The following is a 14,218-nucleotide window of genomic DNA, read 5'->3' on the forward strand; positions in this document are numbered from 1 at the left end:
CCAGTATTTCTTCAAGAATTCCTCTTCAAACTGATCATAACTAGTAGTCCCTTCCTTTTTCCTGACTCCCCAAGTGAAGGCCTCACCTTCCATTCTATCTATTGCAAATTGAATCTTGTCTGAGTCTTTAAGATGTGCTGGGAAAACTCCTATTAACCATGTCATAAATATCATTGGGTGCAACCCTCCTTTCGGTCTAAATTTCTGCCCTGTATTATTTTGGACGTACCGATTATCACTGCTCATCAAGGTAACGACCTTACCTTCCCCAGCGTTTAAAGTGGCATTGCTAATTCGTTTATCAATTTCTTGTCTTGCTCCCTAACTGCTGCACTCCCTGTTGTAATTGCCTGACCTCCATTGCAACCCTCTTGTTATCCTCTTCTCGTTGCACGGCTATAGCATTTCTCAGATTGACAGCCAGTTGGTTTTGCCTATCTCCTATCCCCTTAACCGTATCATTGCATTGTTTCTGCATTTGCGTCACCTCGATGATTGCAATTTGTTTCCACTTCATTGATTCTTTCTCCGAATTCGGCTTTCGCTTATTCAATATCGTCTTCCATCTGTTTTGTTAACTTTCCTTCCATCTTCTCCACGTCTCCCTGGACTTGGTCTATGCTCTTCTGTAGCTTCCTCTCTCTCTCGTCGATGTCCATCTTGAGTCGTTCTTGTAACTCCCGCATTTCCTTCTTCAGATTACATTCCATCTTCATTTGCGATGTTTTGATCTCTTGTAAACCTTTCTCTAATGATGCGTTAGTTTCTTGTAAAACCTTTAGTGATTCTCTTGTTTCTTGTAAACCCTTCTCTAATGACTCTCTGAGACCTTTCTCTAATGATGCGTTAGTTTCTTGTAAATCTTCCTTTAATGATTCTCTGAGACCTTTCTCTAATGATTCTCGGGATATTCTTCCCTCTTCTCTAGTTTCCTTAACCTCCCTTAGCAAGTCTGCCAACACCGACCACATATCGGCACCCTCTGAAACTGACTTATTTCTCGTCGTTTGTCCCGGTGTCTCGGGATAACTAGTTGAATGTGCTAAAGGGCTATCTAATGACAATCCATAACCACTGATTCCTGAATCATCTCTGTCTTCCTGTCCTATCCTTTTCCTCTCAACTACTGCCTCACAAACCTGCTTATCTTCAGTAGACATGTTTGGTTTATTTTTAATGCACAGGCAAGTAATACAGAATAACCTCTAGTAACCCAAAACACTCCTAATTATAGCGAAACTAATCAAACAGTAACTGCATTATTTTCAGTTAATCCCAAAATAGATACAATATGCATGAGTACTGAACATAACAACTCTCAAACTCTAATCACTTCAAATATCAATTCTCACATGCACAGTTTATGTAAAACGTTTTAAATAAGATAACTCACACCATTCATTAAAACTATAAATGTAAAATCCCCAAAAACAATAAGCATATCTGTATAATCACCATTTGGATTGCGCAGTATGCATAACTAAGTATGCTATATTTCAGAGTATGTTTCGCAAACTTTTCGGAAATTATTATAATTGGGCACTTTTCCTAATGTGAACTTCCGTTTATAATTGTTTATTTACCGTGAAGACTGCGCGCTACAATTTAATGTTATGCTAACCAGTTGTCTTCACTCACCAACTGACGTTACCACGAGTCGCGATGTTTTGACGTTTGAAGTGGGCGTGGCGCTATACTGCCGCTGGAGCTGCGTGAAGTCGCGCTGAAGATCTGCAGCGAGTCATCGTAGTTCTCCGTCGGCCGCTCCGTGGCGCTGCAGGCGGGCGTAGTTTGTAGTTCGGCCGCTAGATGCTGGGTCGGCGCTCGGTGTCTCGCAGTCGCGCTGCTCGCTGTGGCAGGACGTCGTGGTTCTCAGCCAGCCGCTCCGTGGCGCTGCAGGCGGGCGTAGTTGTAGTTCGGCCGCTAGATGCCGGGTCGGCGCTCGGTGTAGTGCGTCTGTGCTTGAACTACTCCTTGCACAGGTAGTTAGGATGATGTGTGAAATCACCTCGCAGATCGAAACTCTTTGGCGCAACTGCTACACGGGTCTGCGTGACGTCACTCAACAATTGCGTCGCCACACAAACTGTCGTCCGCATAACAGTTTATAGCTCCACATGAAGCTGTCCGATTTTCACTATTTAAAAAGCAATTCCGGTCACAATATTACTATTAAACACTTCTGTAAAGCTTTCGTGACGAATCCTTAGTTCGTTTTGCTGTTGTAATGTTCACACATGTCTTTCTTTGGCGTTCACTTTTCACAGTTTTTTCGCGCGGATTTACGCATTTGCACATTATAACACAGTTTATTGACACTATTATTCTTTTCTAATATGGCAAGAAGAAACAGTTTAGTCACAATCGTAACATATTATTACTTCTTATTGTCCAAAAATGCACTGCTTCTTGTCGCGATTTGAAAGTTTATGCTCTGTCTCGATCCAACATTGAAAAATATTTTCTCGCGTTAAGCAAGGTAAAATTACTTATTGTTCTTACTATTCGTCCGAAAATTGCACTAGTCCTTTCACGGTAAGCCAAGGGTGGAACACTCCGATTTTATGTATCCCGCTCGATCGGGATCTGAATAGCAGCCCAAATAAATATTAATTAATGTGACCATGTACCTAATGGGGCTGGCAATCGGAATGGACTGCTGCGGAGTTGTTATATTCCATTTTTTCCTTCTCAAATGCTGTAATAATGAAATGTCTGGTGACAAGAAGAAACGCCAACACAGCTTCACTAATCAAGACCTATATTCGTCTCAAAAACACAAGTAAAGGGAGACAGCCACTGCCTCCGTCATACATATTTAATTACGGCTCAGCACAGGCCTCTTCATTATTCATTATTGTCACACGAAAATTCAATCTCTCGTAGTTATACTTTTTCACTTTCCCGTATTATTCTAACACAAAGGGGTTAAACCGCGGCGATGGCCACTCCCTTTGTCGGTACAGCCTTGCATACATCAACCGGCCTCCACACGGCTCGGCCCGCAACCCGGAACACTTACTGACTCAACTCTCACTCGCTCTCGCAACCCGACACTATCGATTGTTTGCCCTATCGACCTGTGCCGAGTGCAAACTTACAGTAATGGCCTACGGACCCCTTACACAGTCTACATTTCATATCCTCTCTACTTCGATCATCATCAGTTATTTTGCTCCCCAAATAGAAAAACTCCTTTACTACTTCAAGTGACTCATTTCCTAATCTAATTCCCTCAGCATCACCCGACTTAATTCGACTACATTCCATTATCCTCGTTTTGCTGTTGTTGATGTTCATCTTATATCCTCCTTTCAAGACACTGTCCATTCCGTTCAACTGCTCTTCCAAGTCCTTTGCTGTCTCTGACAGAATTACAATGTCATCGGCGAACATCAAAGTTTCTATTTCTTCTCCATGGATTTTAATACCTACTCCGAATTTTTCTTTTGTTTCCTTTATTGTTTGCTCAATATACAGATTGAATAACATTGGGGAGAGTCTACAACACTGACTCCCTTTCCAACCACTGCTTCCCTTTCATGCCCCTCGACTCTTATAACTTCCATCTGGTTTCTGTACAAATTATAAATCGCCTTTTGCTCTCTGTATTTTACCCCTGTGACCTTTCGAATTTGGAAGAGAGTATTTCAGTCAACATTGTCAAAAGCTTTCTCTAAGTTCACAAATGCTAGAAACGTAGGTTTGCCTTTCCTTAATCTTTCTTCTAAGATAAGTCGTAAGGTCAGTATTGCCTCACATGTTCCAGTGTTTCTACGGAATCCAAACTGATCTTCCCCGAGGTCGGGCCGTCCGGAGTGGCCGAGCAGTTCTGGCGCTACAGTCTGGAGCCGCGCCACCGCTAGGGTCGCAGTTCGAATCCTGCCTCGGGCATGGATGTTTGTGATGTCCTTAGGTTAGTTAGGTTTAAGTAGTTATAAGTTCTAGGGGACTGATGACCTCAGATGTTGAGTCCCATAGTGCTCAGAGCCATTTGAACCATTTGAACCCGAGGTCGGCTTCTACCAGTTTTTCCATTCGTCTGTAAAGAATTCGCGTTAGTATTTTGCAGCTGTTACTTATTAAACTGTTAGTTCGGTAATTTTGACATCTGTCAACACCTGCTTTCTTTGGGATTCGAATTATTATATTCTTCTTGAAGTCTGAGGGTATTTCGCCTGTCTCATACATCTTGCTCACCAGATGGTAGAGTTTTGTCATGACTGGTTCTCCCAAGGCCGTCAGTAGCTCTAATGGAATATAGTCTACTCCCGGGGCCTTGTTTCGACTCAGGTCTTTCAGTGCTCTGTCAAACTCTTCACGCAATATCGCATTTCATCTTCATCTACATCCTCTTACATTTCCATAATATTGTCCTCAAATACATCGCCCTTGTATAGACCCTCTATATACTCCTTCCACCTTTCTGCTTTCCCTTCTTTGCTTAGAACTGGGTTTCCATCTGAGCTCTTGATATTCATACAAGTGGCTCTCTTTTCTCCAAAGATCTCTTTAATTTTCCTGTAGGCCGTATCTATCTTTCCCCTAGCGAGATAAGCCTCTACATCCTTGCATCTGTCCTCTAGCCATCCCTGCTTCGCAGTTTTGCACTTCCTGTCGATATCATTTTTGAGACGTTTGTATTCCTTTTTGCCTGCTTGTTTTACTGCATTTTTATATTTTCTCCTTTCATTAATTAAAATCAATATTTCTTCTGTCACCCAAGGATTTCTACTAGCCCTCGTCTTTTTACCTACTTGATCGTCTGCTGCCTTCACTACTTCATCACTCAGAGCTACCCATTCTTCTTCTACAGTATTTATTTCCCCCATTCCTGTCAATGGTTCCCTTAGGCTCTCCCTGAAACTCTCTACAACCTATGGTTTAGTCAGTTTATCAAGGTCCCAACTCCTTAAATTCCCACCTTTTTGCAGTTTCTTCAGTTGTAATCTACAGTATATAACCAATAGATTGTGGTCAGTGTCCACATCTGCTCCTGGAAATGTCTTACAATTTAAAACCTGGTTCCTAAATCTCTGTCTTACCATTATATAATCTATCTGATACCTTTTAATATCTCCAGGGTTCTTCCATGTATACAACCTTCTTTTCACGATTCTTGAACCAAGTGTTAGCTATGATTAAGTTATGCTCTGTGCAAAATTCTACAAGGCGGCTTCCTCTTTCATTTCTTAGCCCCAATCCATATTCACCTACTACGTTTCCTTCTCTTCCTTTTCCTACTGTCGAAATCCAGTCACCCATGACTATTAAATTTTCGTCTCACTTCACTACCTGTATAATTTCTTTTATCTCATCAAACATTTCATCAATTTCTTCATCATCTGCAGAGCTAATTGGCATATGAACTTTTACTACTGTAGTAGGCGCGGTCTTCGTGTCTATCTTGGCCACAATAATGCGTTCACTATGCTGTTTGTAGTAGCTTACCCGTACTCCTGTTTTCCTATTCATTATTAAACCTACTCCTGCATTACCCCTATTTGATTTTGTATTTATAACCCTGTATTCACCTGACCAAAAGTCTTGTTCCTCCTGCCACCGAACTTCACTAATTACCACTATATCTAACTTTAACCTATCCATTTCCCTTTTTAAATTTTCTAACCTACCTGCCCGTTTAAGGGATCTGACATTCCACGCTCCGAGACTTTATCTGGCCTCTCAACAGATACCGCTCCGTTGTGGTTGCACCTACGGTACGGCCATCTGTATCGCTGAGGCACGCAAGCCTCCCCACCAACGGCAAGGTCCATGGTTCAAGGGGGTGGGGGGGGGGGGAGGTAGATTCCGTAATTCTACTTCACTTTCGCTAAGGATAGAAATTTGATCAGCGAATCTTACCGTTGATATCTTTTGACCTTGCATTTTAATCCCAGCCTCAAACGTCTCTTTTATTTCCGCCATTTCTTCTTCGATGTCATACTGAAGAGTAGGGGCGAAGGCCTACATCCCTGTCTTGTATCACTCTTAAGTCTAGCATTTCGTTCTTGGTGTTCCACTCTTATTGCTCTCTCTTGGATTTTGTGCATATTGTATATTACCCATATACCACTTGCGTCATTTTACATTGTATAACGTTTTTTCCATGTCAACAAATCCTATTGACGAGTCCTGAATTTTCTGTAGTCTTGCTTCCATTAGCCAGTGTAGCCTCAGGACTGCTTCTCTGGTGCCTTTACCTTCTCTAAAGCCAAACTGTCCGTCATCAAAAACATCCTCAATTTCCTTTTTCATTCTTCTGTACATTATTCTGCTCAGCAACTTTGATGCATGAGCTATTAAGCTGATTGTGCGATAGTTCTCCGCACCTGTCGGCTCTTGCTATGTTCGAAATTGTGTGTATGATATTTTTGTGGATGTCTGATAGTATATCGCCCGTCTTATGCGTTCTACATACCAATATGAACAGTCGTTCGTAGCCACTGCCCCAGTGAGTTTAGAAATTTCGTTGGAATAGTATCTGTCCCTTGTGGGAAAGCTGTTTTAAATTTCGACTGTAATACTGGATGCCCTATATCATCCCTATCGACCCCTGCTTCTTCTTCTATCACGTTATCGGACAAGTCCTCCCTCTAATGGAAACCTTTAGTGTACTCTTTCCACCGACAAGCTCTCTCCTCTGCCTTTAACAGTGGAATCCCAATTTCAAGCTTAATGTTACCGCCTGTGCTTTTAATTTCGCTGAGTCAGTCCTTCCGACAATCATTATTTTGTAGATTTCTTATAATTTTTCTTGCAGTTATTCCACCTTAGCTTCTCTGCTCTGTTTATTTCATTCCTAAGTGATCGTATTCGTGAAGTTCCCTGATCAGCTTTGTACTTCCTTCTGTCGTCCATCAACTAATATATTTCTTCTCTTATCCATTGTTTCTTCCCAGTGCCGGCCGCGGTGGTCTCGCGGTTCTAGGCGCGCAGTCCGGAACCGTGCGACTGCTACAGTCGCAGGTTCGAATCCTGCCTCGGGCATGGATGTGTGTGATGTCCTTAGGTTAGTTAGGTTTAAGTAGTTCTAAGTTCTAGGGTACTTATGACCACAGCAGTTGAGTCCCATAGTGCTCAGAGCCATTTGAACCATTTTTTTTCTTCCCAGTTAAATTCCTATGTTTGTCTTTCCAACTTGTTGATTGCTTTTTTAGAGACTTCCATTCCTCTTCACATGAACTACTTACTGAACTTCAAGCGTGTCTCTTCACTCCTTAGTACCTCCATATACCACTTCTTTGCTGATTGATTGTTCCAGCCTGAATTCCTATACGTGATACAAAATTCAAAGCCAAGATCGCATAGATATTTCTTTACTTAAAACTACCGATTTCGAGTGACTTCGCTGTCAGGTGTGTAAAGAAGTGCATATGTATTTTGTATGTCTCACGAAATGAGTTAAGACGTAATATCTGAGACAAAAGTTCTAGTGCGGAATTACATAAAACGGAAGTGGGACTGTACATGTGTTCATTTTAAGTTGGACCTCACGTCGAGTTGTCATGTGGTGGAAAACAGCACATTATAAAAACGTTTATCACGACAAAAATATTTAAAAACGTAAAGCACCTCGGGGTAATGAGTCTATCCATATACATAACGCTCACAGATGGTTGTTACGTCACGAAAACACAGTACACAGTATCACGTCTGTTTACATAAGCTGGACATGTTCCAAACATCGAAAATTCACCTGAAGCGGCGTATAAGATACAACTGAAAGGTAGTACTGCAAAGATAACATTCGTATAGCGTGTTATAGCCACTAGATGGGTCTTACATCGGTAACATACGAACATAGGGTAGATAATTCTATTTTCACATTTAAAATTAACTACTTTACTGTAACGCCTTTAAGAATAGTAACGATTACAAATCTGTCCTTTACTTACAATTGAAACATTTTTAATCCTCACAATCCCCTTCACACGTTCTTCTTTCTGCATGCATGACAGGAAAGGTGAGGTATCTACTCTGCTACATTTTCTCCGTTGCTGTTGTGGCGTGTGCATGCCACATACTCGACGAGTGCACAAGCATACAGGAGGAGTGGGAGAGGGAGAGGGCATTCGGAAGAGGAACCCCGGACAATGACAGAGTAGAACTTGCAGTGGATAGTTTCAGTGGATACCGCGAAACTACGAAGTATGTACAAACCTTACCTTGCAGATTGTTAAAGCCTTATATAATTATTCACAACAACTGTGTACAATAGCATAGAATGCAAATATTATATAGCAAGCCTGGCGAGACTAAAACGTACCGCAGTTGAAGAACTGTCCTTTAGTTGGATAGAAATTTACTTCGTAATACTTGATGTAGATAGGATCAAGTCATACTCTGCTATATATTTTTTATGTTGTTATACAACTTTGTTCACACCTACATACGCACAGCCCTCCATAGCAGAGTGTGACTTACGCGGATCTAAAGCAAGTTATATGAGGTAAGACTCTGTTCAGCTAAAAGACATTGCAAACTAGGATTTCGAACCAAGGACCGAGGACATTGTGGTAACTAATCAAAGAACCTATCCCTGGACCATGGATATGGGATGCCGAGAGCTACCAGGTGTAAACTTTTCTTGTCCTTCGACGATGAAAAATATTTTGTAATTATATTTCCATATTATTCTTTTTCACTCATCTGTATTCATCGATAAAATATGTTTCCACCTAATGCCCCCAGTGGGTGGCGTCATAGTTTGAAGACCTACTGATAATCTCTTAAGTTTCGTGATGATGGAAGTCGATGAGGACGGCATTTCCTTCTGGACTTCATAGTTTGCAAAACTGATATAAATAAACAGGCTGCAGTACTGACATCAATACTTATAGCTGCTTTCAAAAAGAAAGAGGGAAAGGCAGGAACAAAATACTAAATTTTTAATTTTCCTCTGGCAATTCTGTATGAGCTTACGTCGCCACAGTCTTACATCGCCATTGAAGTTACTGGGCTGTCTGTCTCTGATCAGAATGACTGTGGTATATTTTTATGAAAGGGAGTAGTTATTATCTAAGAAAATGATTATTACTAATTGAAATTTTGTGGTCTTTATGGACAAATCGGCTGCCCTCACCGATGAAAAATCGTGGAAATAATTCCTGAGTGTAAAGAACAAGTTAAGAAGTATGATCTATAATAACATTAGTAAAGTTTTTTCACCAAATGTACAATGAAACTCGAATAATGTGAGTCCACAAACATACAATTATTTTCAAGGTTATGATGAGAAGAATCCCTCATATCTAATTCATATGTTTGTGTTGCTTCTGGGTTTTCAGTGCCTCTAACCTGCTGTATGTGATGGACACTAACCTAAAGGTTCCTAATCATTTTTCACATGCTCTAACTCTACGAATTAATTCCGCGTGTCTGATGTGAGTGTCAGAGACGAGTGTGTTTTCTCGTTGGTGAAGGCAGTTTTGCCTACATGGGGTGGTTAAACAGAGGGAAACATAGGTCTACCAACAATTGAGACAGTTTCTTTTGTCTGAAAATTTGTGCAATGGTTGGTATCTGGTGATTATAATCAAACTGATGGTGTCCGAGTTCTGCAAGGCGGATTGTATACATTGCAGGTTACTGAAACATTGTAGGTATGCTTGTGGGGCACGCAGAAAAAAAAAAATGCTGTTCCACTATCTGCCAACAGGTGAAAATATAGCGCTGTAAGCAGTCAGAATGTGATACGCTTCCTATTGTGGAACGATTATGCTGGTTGTCGCTTGGTAAGGCACGTTGATCTTCTTTGTAAAGTGATTGCTGGTGTAAAGCGTTAAGAAGGTTGAAGTTTCCTACGGATAACACAACGGCTGTTGAGAAGACGGTGAACGCATGGAAGTGAATGCCATGTGATCGGGGAAAAATTACATCGATGGACGAGGGACATTTAACTATGCACAATGCTGTGAATGCACAGAACTGTCACATATGGGTTTCTGCTCTGCCACATGTCTTGCAAGGATAGCCACTGCGATAAAAAAAAATGGTTCAAATGGGTCTGAGCACTATGGGACTTAACAGCTGAGGTCATCAGTCCCCTAGAACTCAGAACTACTTAAACGTAACTAACCTAAGGACATCACACACATCCATGCCCGAGGCAGGATTCGAACCTGCGACCGTTGCAGTCTGAAGCGCCTAGAACCGCAATCAGTTATTATGACTGTATGGTACAGTTTTACCAGCTAACTTCATTCTCAGCCCGTTTTTCTTCGAGGAGATGACGCCTCGTTGGCCAGTTATGTGTACATTGATAATTATATTTTCTAACGAGCTCCTTACGCAACAAGTGATTCCAGATTTGCAAAAAAACACAACTGAATCCAAATAACTACTTTCATGCAAGGTAGGGTGGCAGTATATATCGCTCGCCAGGCGAAATATTTGCTTCAAGAAACCTTTGGTAATGACCGCATCATCTCTAGACAATTTTAATATATGCGGCCCTCTAGGTCTCCCGACCTCCGCGCATGTGACTTCCTGTTGTGAGCATATCTGGAAGAGCATATATATCAGGGATGTATTCGAATTCTTCCGGATCTGAAGGATACCATACGATTACATATTCCTCTGATTACATTGGATACCCTGCGAACATCTGTCGACTATGCTGTCTGACGGATGCTGTGTCTTGTTGAGTCGAGATACTATACTGAACACGTGTAGCTTGTGACCATATCCTAATAAACGTGCCAGAACTACCATTATTTTCTTCAGGATGCTTCTAGAGAGCACTAGTTAATGATATACCTACGATATTTCAACGTGCTGCAGACCTCGGAACACCGTCAGTTTGATTATAACCACCCTGTATCATGTACCAGTGGTCTTTGCCTTAGTGCTCTCTCCATCTCTGGCATATGGAGCGGGCATGTGCTGATCAGACGAATTTCTGGCCACTGTTGTTTGATCTCTTCATTAAATCAGGCTGTGTCTCTCGTAGACTTTCCGAGCAGTGGGTACAGTTGTTTGAATGTTCCTGATATACTTTAATATTGTTTTATAAAGAGGTTTCAGACTTAGATAATTAGGAGAAAATGTTACTCGTGTTGAGCGTATATTCGCATGTGTGTGTGAGTGTTTCTTATTTTTATATTAGCAGCATGAGTCTGTAGAGCGTTTGGTTATCACATGAGGTAGTAAGGAAACGTTACCATGTTAAGTCAGATGTTTTATCAATTTTCCTTATCCTCAGTGCCATAGATGAATTGACAGGGACTGTTTTTGTGCTTTACACGGTGTTGGAATTGTACATTTCTTTATCTTCAGCAGACTTTTAGTTAGATCTTTTTTCAGCTGTTTTCTTGTAATATTGTGTTAGGATAAATGTCTTTTTATTTCATAATGTTTCGTAAGTGTTTCATTAAGATTTGATGTTTGTAGCTATATAGTCAGGTTTCGTATTTCATGTGTTCGTCGGTGATATACCACAGGTTCAACAGATTACACTCAGATGCGTGTTCTTATGCACTACCGATCTGTGCTACATTTTCTTCATGTAATGAATATCTACTCATTTTGTCTGTTTTTCTGACACGCCATTTAATATCTTCTCGTAATTTTCTTACATTATTGCTTCAGTCTGCTCAGCTGCCCATGAGATTATTCTGTGGTATGCTACAGCTTTCTGTAGTGGACAGCACTCTTCCTTTGATCAGATCTAGTACTTATACGTGTAGAAGGATTTTATTAGCTTTCGTGTTCCCCAATTTGATGAATTTTTGCGGATTTTTGTACTTGTTCATTGCAGTGGCTTGCTTCTCTGCCCCCTTGCTTCATTCGTTAAAAACGTTAGCAATTTATGATAGATTCAATAATTAATCAGATAATAATTTCGGCCATCGGTTTCATTATGATCCAAGAATTGAATCAAGAACAGTGGACACAGTGTGGCAACGATTTGTCAGAGAGTTCAACACACTGAATACCAGCAACACTAAGAAATCTCCAAGGAAGAAAAGAGAGGTGGTTGTTTCAGGTATCCTGGACAAACTTCATTTCTATATATGACGCTAGTATCTGTTCCCGATAGAACAGTTACCATGGATGACCATACAGCTTTACTAGAAATGAAATGATAATTAAATGGACACCCTAGCTGCAAACAGGCGTTGATGTACTTCATTGGGGACATGTTGGAAATGTGTGCCCCGACCGCGACTCGAACCCGGGATCTCCTGCTTACATGGCAGACGCTCTATCCATCTGAGCCACCGCGGGCTCAGAGGATAGTGCGTCTGCAGGGACTTATCCCTTGCACGCTCCCCGTGAGATCCACATTCCCAACATGTCCACACCACTACATTCGTAGTGCGCCTAATAGATGTTTGCCCATCATACTCATTACTCGTGGCAGATTAATCTACCAAGTCCCGTACGAGTTTGGGCATAGCGTGTGCGTTCGCACAAGAAGGTCAATGGCCGGAAAGCCGTATTTTAACTATATATGAAGGTAGTACCTGTTCCCGATAGACCAGTTACCGTGGATGACCATGCAGCTTTGCTATAAATGAAATGATAATTAAATGGACACCCTAGCTGCAAACAGGCGTTGATGTACTTCATTGGGGACATCTATTAGGCATTTCATCTATTAGGCGCACTACGAATGTAGTGGTGTGGACATGTTGGGAATGTGGATCTCACGGGGAGCGTGCAAGGGATAAGTCCCTGCAGACGCACTATCCTCTGTGCCCGCGGTGGCTCAGATGGACGTACTCGCTTCGGCGGTACATATACTAAAATTGGAACGATACAGAGAAGATTAGCATGGCTCCTGCGCAAGGATGACACGCAAAATCGTGAAGCGTTCCACATTTTTTATAATTTATTGCCGGCACGGTAGCTCAGCGTGTTCGGCCAGAGAGCCTATTGGCCTCTGAAATAAAAAACTGAGTGGAAGGATCAACCACCGAACTTGAACAGGGTGTCTTGCGACGTCCGCAACGACCAAACACAACGATCAACAACGAATAAAATGAAAAAAAAGAAAAAAAAATGGATAGAGCGTCTGCCATGTAAGCAGGAGATCCCGGGTTCGAGTCCCGATCGGGGCACACATTTTCAACATGTCCCCAATGAAGTACATCAACGCCTGTTTGCAGCTAGGGTGTCCATTTAATTATCATTTCATTTAAACTGCATTTCTGTGACGGAAACCCAAAATAACTTCTAATTACAGTACAGTACATTGGCCATTATCAATTGAAACTTTTTATGCATACTCATTACGTTTGCATTTTATAGCAGCGTAAAAGTCTTTTAAATCACGGAAACCGCCAAAAAATTATAATCGCTAAAAGTACTTTATATTTTCACTCTAATAAGAAGCGTCCTAGTCCGAGGAGACATTAATGCTCTTATGGGTTCTATGATTAAAGACTAGGAGGACTGCAGTTAACGTCTGTGAAGGCATTTGCTACTGGGATCCATAGTTCTCAAACTCTATATAAATATATAACCCGAAAAACTGATATCAATACATGTAGCTGGGTGCAAAGAGCAGAAGGAAAAGGGAATAATATAATAATAAATAAATGTTTATATCATATTCTGGTAAATCCTTATCAGCTTACGTCTCTAATGCATTCCATCACCATTTCAGATAAAAGATTAGTCACCCCTGATTGGTTGGATTATGGAAGGTGTTTAAGTGGGGTACTTGTTATATATGTCAATACTTATTCTGCATTAACATTTTGCCAAAGTTTTGCACGAAGAATCTCCAGAAAATGGGGATGAAAGAACAAAGTTTCAAAAATAAAATATGAAATTATATTACCAAATATGGTTCACGAAAAGTACAATGAAATGCTGATAAATCGAGTCCAGTAAATTCAATTTTTTAGAGTTATTTATCCCTCGAACATATCAGCTTTTCACTCTTACGTGCTACTGTATAATATTTTCATATTTTATGTATGAGAAAATAATTTACGGCCGTATTTATGGAGATTAATTGAATGCTGTAAAAGCATTGCCATTAGCTCATGTGTCAGTGTTTTAAAAATAAGCTAAAGAAGAAAATAATACCGTTCTTTATTTGAAACCCAAATTAACTTCTAATTCCAATACATTGGCCATTATCAACTGAAACATTGTATGCATATTCATTTGAATTTTATAGCAGCGTAAGTGTCTTTAATTCATGGAAACCGTAAAAAAATTATAAAACTACAGCATTTTTACCGCAATTTCAAACAACAAA

General features: G+C 40.8%; 1 non-coding gene across 1 annotated transcript; it reads left to right on the forward strand.

The window, feature by feature from the left end:
- The first annotated feature begins 12,725 nt into the window (after positions 1-12,725).
- LOC126261376 (U6 spliceosomal RNA) lies at positions 12,726-12,832 on the forward strand. The gene has a single exon (XR_007546688.1). It is a non-coding gene; the product is annotated as a U6 spliceosomal RNA (small nuclear RNA).
- Positions 12,833-14,218: the final 1,386 nt, after the last annotated feature.

Source organism: Schistocerca nitens, chromosome 5 (genome assembly GCF_023898315.1).
Source record: "Schistocerca nitens isolate TAMUIC-IGC-003100 chromosome 5, iqSchNite1.1, whole genome shotgun sequence".
Classification (NCBI taxonomy): Eukaryota; Metazoa; Arthropoda; class Insecta; order Orthoptera; family Acrididae; genus Schistocerca; species Schistocerca nitens.